Below are 7669 nucleotides of genomic sequence, written 5' to 3'. Positions count from 1 at the left end.
TTTAATTTTTATATTTCATTATATCATTAATTACTCTAACTATCATTAATTATCTCAGTTAAAATATTAATGTTATTCAAGGTGACAATATAAATTGTAAATTTTTAAGAGGCAGAATATAATTTATTATTGAATTAATTTATAATTTTATAATATCTAGAGGAACTAAATAAAAATTATCATTTTAGGGTTAAAATTAAACTATATTAACTAATAACTTTGCAATTTCTAAAAATATTAAATACTAAAAATTTAACTGTTGGAAGGAGGATTTTAGAATAGATGCATGTTAATATTTTAATTGAAATATTTATTATCATTAATTAGTTGTACTAACTAATGACATTATAAAATAGAAGATCAAATTGCATCAAATTAAAATATAAAAATTAAATTTTAATAGGTATAGAATTATAATCTCACTTAAATTTAAGATATTATAATATAATTAAGGGTAAACTAATCCATTAAATAAGGGTTAAAAATAAGATTTTGGCTACCCAAATATTAAACATTATATTAGTCACATACGTCATCGGGTTGTTACATTTCGGATAATTCATCTCTTAACAAAATGATAATGTGGTAAAATATTATTTTCAAAATTTTTTTATTTTTGATATGTTACGTCAAAGTCAGAAATTTCATTAAGGGCAAAAGTGGCACCAAAGGGTTGGCAAGAATCCTGACTCTCAATCTTTTTTACTCTTTAAATTTTATAAAATTTTAAATTAATATAATAAAAAATTTATTTAATCATTAAAAATATAAAACATTAAAATAACAAAGATGCATTTGAACTCTCATATAGTATGATGAAAAAATAACAAGTGGATAAGAGGAAAACATAAAATTAAATATAGTTTAGGAAGCATATGTATAGGTTAATCATGAATAAGTTTTTGTTTAATCATTCGGATCATCTCATTTTCACACCATCCAGTAGTACTCGCGCACTCACTCGCTCATTCAAACAATCAAAAGCCTCTCTCCACACTCCATTCATTCCTTCACTCTCAAACTCTGCAAAAGACACAGAGAGAGACCCTGCTTAAAGGCATGACAGTTTCATTCTTTATTTCCCATATTACCCCTCTCACATTATTTTGTTTTCTCCTCCTATCCTCCTCCGCCGCCGCTGATCTCAACATAACCTCCATCCTCTCCTCCTTCCAAAACCTAACCTCCTTCTCTTCCCTCCTCACCTCCTCATTCGTGGCCTTTGACCTCACGCATCGTGTAACACCCCTAACCCGAATCCATCACCGGAATAGAGTTACGGAGTATTACCAGAATTTCCAATTTATTTATCAAATATTTTATTTCATCTAACGTTCATATTTGGAACCAATTAAAATCAAACATTTTGTCCCTTAAACGTACTTATTTTTCTCGACATGTTTTACTTGAATTTATTACTCGTCTCATACTTAATTTCCTTGTATCAACGTATCAAAGATAATCACATATTTACATGTCATGATAAATATCATTCTCTTGCCATTTCTTCATAAACATAAATCAAGTAATTCATTATATCGATATTTCATGCATTTAAAAATACAATTCTAGTTACACTAACTTACCTTGTTGCTTGTTCATGTTTATAATTTCATTAATCTGATATCTTTTCTTTTCCATGTTCAAGTCTCGTATTCGAGTCATCCGGATCTTTATAAATGAATTTGATCGTCGTTTTGATTTGTTTCATGTTCTAATACATTCAATTAATGCTCTAAACAAAATTACCATTTTACCCCTAAACTTTTTAATTAATGACGATTTTATCCTTAGGCTCATAAAAATAAAATTCTTGCAATTTAATCCTTATTTCCAGCCGTTATTCTCATAAAAATTGCTAAAAACCCATTAATTCTATAAAATATCAGAATTTTCCATAATTTCAACACTTTTCAATTTAATCCTTAAAACATGTTTTTCCTCGACCTTGAACTAAATTAATAATTTCATTTAATTTTTCAATTTTAAATAATAAAATAATTCATTTCATGCAAATTTTCATTTCTAATATTTTTACAAAATTTCCCATAAAGTTTTACTTTTATTCAATTTAGTCCTTGAGCCTAAAACATGCAAATTAGTCGTTCTAGCTGAATATTCATACATATTTTCCCCTCCTCCTCTCCATTCCACATCCTTAATTTATATAACATGCTACAAGTAACATTATCAATAATTTCACTATTTACTTATATGTATATTCAAAACTGTCCATTTGCATCATAATCACTAAATTATTTATATCTTGAGATACAAAACTCGAAATTAAGATCTGATAATTTTCCATGAAACTAGACTTACGTATCTTCTTACCATAAATTTTTAAGAATTTTTGGTTTATCCAATAAGTACATTTTATTCTTTAAAGTCACCCTTATTCTGTTGTCTAATAGTTCTGACCCTTATTTACTAAAAATTAATTATCTCATTGTACAGGATTCGGATAATGTTCTCGTTTGTTTCTATTGAAAATAGACTCATTCAGGATTTTAAAATATATAAATTTAAGGATCTAATTATTTTTCCTCGATTTTTTATGACTTTCCAAAGTCATAATAGGGGAACCCGGAATCATTCTGACCTTGTCTCACAAAATTTATTATATCTCATGATTAACAATTCAATTGCTTACATGGTTTCTTCTATAATAAACTAGACTTAATAAGATTTAATTTAATATTTTATAATTCTCTAATTCTATTTGTACAATTTTTGGTGATTTTTTAAAGTTAGACTACTGCTCTTACCCAAAACTGTTTTAGTGCAAAATGTTAATTATTAAGTTTATAACACCATTATTTCCTTTCTCTACAATATTTTCCCCCACTTTCTCTTATTTCTCTTCACTAATATATTAAGAACATAGAACCATATATAAGAAAACTCTACTTTAGCTTCATTTCCATGCTTTTTCAATAATATCAAACTTAAAAATATATGGAAATCTTGATGTTCTTACCTTGTCTTATTGTTTCCAATATTTTAACTTGATTTTCTCTCTCTTCCAGCTTCTATTTCTTGAATCTAACTTGATATTCTAGCTTCCCATAGTCTCCTTATTATTTTTCTCTCTTGGTAACCATGAAAATTCTTTTGATTTCTAGGTGAAAATGGTGAATTTTTGGTGAAAGGACTAAATTGTAAAGAATGAAAAGTTTTTTTCTTCTCTTCTCTTCTTTCTAAGGTGGGATGCATGTACAATGATGGAGTGTATGTGTATGTGTGTGTGTGTGTTTTTTTTCCACACACACACATATATATATAGACTAAATAAAATAATAAAATAATAAATATCTTATTAAAATATTATATAAATAATAATTATATAATTAAATAATTATAAAATATCACCAACATCATCATTACTTTCTAGATTTCTCTCTCTTTCAATTGACCATTTTTCCCTTTGTGATATTTTAAAATTCCATTCTTGAGTCATCACTTAATTTGGTAAAATTGCAATTTAGTCCCTCATAATTCTTCGCCTATTCAATTTGGTCCTAATTCATCAATTTTCCTTGGTTTCTAGATCATTCCACCCTTAAAATATTTACACTATTAGTCCTTCAACTTTTTCATATTTACACTTTAATCCCTCAAATTTTGAGTATTTACTCTTGGGCAACAAAACTTTTCTCACTTTTACAATTTAGTCCTTTCTTGAATCAATATGTCATAATATACTTCCCAGTGACATAACTCAATTTTCCTCTTCTTGTCACTTTATTTCCTTATTTTACTATATTAAGGATAATATCTTACTGTAGAAATTTTCAAGGTGTTACACGTCGCTAAGACCTCATCATTTTACTCGCCATCCCCAACTCTTACCTCTCCATTCCCCCTTCTTCCAACCTCATGCGCTGCCTCCTATCGTCCTCACTCGGCGACATCCTCCGCTACCACGTCCTCATACATTATTTCTCCTGGATCGACCTCCTCCAGATCTCGTCGTTCGACGTCCTAGTAACCACCCTCCTCCAAACAACTGGTCGCGCCCCCGCCAACTTCGGTGTTGTCAACATCACGTGCAATCCGTTAACTAACTCCATTACGATCCAATCACCAGTCACTTTCTCCTCTTCAAACGCCACCGTTTTATCCCTGATCAAGACGCTGTCTTTCAACATCACGATCCTCGCCGTTGATTCCCTACTCGTTTCGTATGACTTCAATTTAATGACTTCAGAAACTCGCCATCCCCTGGTCCTCAACATTACCAAAGGCTTAATCGACGGCCATAATTTCAACGTTGCCGCTGCAATGTCATCCGCCTCCGGTGTCGTTGATGAATTCGAAGCTAACAAAGGCGGCGCCGGGATCACACTCTTCGTCCCCACCGATGACGCTTTCGCCGATCTGCCAGGAAACTTTAGATTACATTCTCTTCCGACAGATAAGAAATCGGTGGTTCTAAAATTCCACGTGCTTCATTCATATTATCCTTTGGGTTCGCTCGAGTTGATCGTGAACCTTGTTCAACCCACACTGGTGACGGAGGATAGCAACGCAAGCAGCTTCACAACGGATTCGTTGCGATCGATACGGGGATCGTTCAAGTGTCGGTTACCCAAACAATTTTTGACCAAAACCCCGTCACCATTTTTGAGGTTTCCAAGGTTTTATTGCCTAGAGAGGTTTTCGGGAAAGATTCAGCCGGGGTAATGGAGAAGCCGGGGAATCCTGTGGTGGGGACAACCGTTTAGCTGCCGGAAACATCCCCGTCTCTGGAGAATTCACCTTGGTTAAGTGGTCCAGCTTCATCCCTGTCGGGTTTTCACGAAGATATGAAATCTAACGATGAGAGATTATGATTGCAAAGCTGCATTGTTGCTCTATGTTGTATAGGATTGTATCTACTGGTATGAGCTAGAACCTTGAATTTTTTTTTAACTGCAAATTACTTATTTTTTTGTGTTTATCTTTCACAATGAATTGAATTATTGCCTACAAAAGAAGCCATTTTTAAATTTATTTTATGCAAAATTTAAAGGGAAAGTTGCTATATTTTTAATCAGTGTATGTCCTAATAATAATAATTTATATTTAAATTTTCATCATTTTGCTTTCCATCTTGTAGTTGTATAAAATGTAAAGCTTTTTCTTTTTAATTAATTGGATAATTAATGGAATTTTGAAGAACATTCGTCCAGCTTAAGCACTGTTTATTTATTTATACGCTTGGTTTTGTTTTTTTAGCATCAACAATCTTGGTCTCTAAAGTTCAATACTTTAAATTTTAATTAATTTGTTTTCTTAATTAACACACTTTTAAGTTTTATTTCCAAAAGAAAATCATGTCATATTCTTTTCAAATACTATTAACTTAAATTATTCTACTTTTAGTTTAATATTTTATTTATTTAAAGTACTCTTCTGCCCAATCATTCAATTATATATTGGATATGCAGTTGGAGCCTAGATAATATTTCAAATGAACTAAAATATAATTTTTCAGCTTAAAAGCAGAATTAAATTAAATTATTATATTTTAAAAGTAACTTTATACTATTCACATATTAAGCTCACGTGATATTGAATATTTGTAGGAGGGCATTTATATCTTCTGTGAGATTATACGTGAGATCGCATATAAAATCATATAAATACGTATTAAATTTAAAATAAAATACATATTTATATTTATGAAATTTATCTAAATATTATATCAATAAATAATAATTATTTATATACAACTCCACTCACATGAAGAATAAACAAAATTACTCAACAAATTGATTTCTAATTCAAAATTATATAATATAAATAACACTGAATGTGGGCTGTTGGTAGATATTTTAATTAATTTATTGCATAGGTGTAAGGGCAATTGTGAAGAAAAGCTAAGACAGAAAGTGGATGACAGAAGGCAGGCATGATAGTGGGTGATTCTGGTCTCTTCTGGTTTGGTCCCATGTTTTTCAACGGTTGTGATGCCAGTTTGAGTTTGTGATAAAAGCCATGTTTGAGACACTGTAGAATGGAATCATCATTTATACACGTGATTATAAGTAAGGTTGATGTAAAATTTTAGGTTGATTTTTTAAATTTGAGTTAGATTCGATTTAAAAAATAAATTTAAAATTTTACTTAAGATCAACTTAAATTAAAAATATTAAACTTGAGTTAGATCCTGCCCTTTCATATTAAATTTTTTAGATTATTTTTATATAAAATAAATTTTAAAAATATAATATATCAAATATACTAAAATTATTAAAATAAATATTTTCGAACAAATTAAAAATTCATTAAAAAGTCTTTATTTTCAACTTAATAATCAAATGCCTCTAAAATAGTAGTAAAATTAATAAAAATAAAAGTTATATAATATCCAAATAATAACAGTAAAATAGCAACAAAACAATTGATTCAAGTTGAGCCGGGCTTAAGCAAAAAAAACTCTTACTCGAGGCTTAACCCATTTAGAAAACGAACCATATTTTTTTGTCTAAACTCATTTTTCAAGTTTATATTTTTACTCAATTCTTCTATTTTTCGTGGCTCGGATATTATCAAATCAGTTATCATGCAGTTACTAGTTCACCATGTAATTTGTAAAAGTAAAAAAAGAAAGACCAGACTTGTCTCATCTTCATATGTTGGGGTTGTACAAAATGTTGTAACAATGGAAGCCCACCAGTTTAGAAATTCATTTTTAAATTGGAAAGCTTAATAAAACCATTACCTTTAGTTTTCTGTTTAATCATCCAAATTGTAGAATATAATGTTGAATTTGACGAGGCTATATTTAATGAAGAGAGAAAGAACAAGAATTGGTATTCCTAAAATGACACCAAACAAAATAATGGAAATTAAAAATATTGCACTTTAAGTTTTCTTCCTTCATAAACCTAATACTATACTAACAGGGTGTTGCTAAAATCACTATATTATGATATTAATTACATTCATATAGGCAGTAGAGGATGATTGATTTAATTAATTTATCATTCATTAAATATTAAAATTTAACATTTTTAAAATAAATCTCGAAATATAAGTTTTAACATGATTTTAAATATAATGCATAAATTTTAATTTAGTATAATTATAGACATATAAAATTTTAATTTTTAGAAATCTTAAATGGTAGGAGTTAAGTAAAAGCTCTAGAGCTTTTTTAGATTGTTAATGGTAGCCAGTGGTTTTATCGTTGAGTAGTCATTCGTCACCCATATCGTTGTTTATGCTCTAGAGCTTCTCTTTTGCTAGCAATTGTTTTTTTTTTTTTTTGGCAAGACAAGACAAGATCTTTTAAAATAATAAGTTTTTTTGCCTTTATTTGGCCTCACATGATTTTTAGATTGTTAATGGTAGCCGGTGGTTTTATCGTTGAGTAGTCATTTGTCACCCATATCATTGGTTATGCTCTAGAGCTTCTTTTTTACTAGCAATTGGTTATTTATTTTGGCAAGACAAGACATGATCTTTTGAAATAATAAGTTTTTTGGCCTTTATTTGGCCTCACATGATGATGACATGTGATCTTTTCAACCCATGGCAACTCAATCTTTTCGGTCCTTTGTGATGTTGTTTGAGTGCTCGGGTACTCATTTTTCACTGTCACGACGATAATGATTTGAATAGAGACTTTTTGCATTTAGGTTATGTTTACCTTGATGATTATTAGAGTTAACTATAAGTT

At 29.5% G+C, this 7669-nt stretch overlaps 1 pseudogene; it reads left to right on the top strand.

Annotated features, from left to right (window-relative positions):
* Window positions 1-1059: 1059 nt before the first annotated feature.
* On the top strand, window positions 1060-4889 carry LOC108482825 (fasciclin-like arabinogalactan protein 4; annotated as a pseudogene).
* The last annotated feature ends 2780 nt before the right edge of the window (window positions 4890-7669 follow it).

The sequence above is a fragment of the Gossypium arboreum genome, chromosome 1 (genome assembly GCF_025698485.1).
Source record: "Gossypium arboreum isolate Shixiya-1 chromosome 1, ASM2569848v2, whole genome shotgun sequence".
In the NCBI taxonomy this organism is placed as follows: domain Eukaryota; kingdom Viridiplantae; phylum Streptophyta; class Magnoliopsida; order Malvales; family Malvaceae; genus Gossypium; species Gossypium arboreum.
This window is presented reverse-complemented; position numbering and strand designations above follow the sequence as displayed.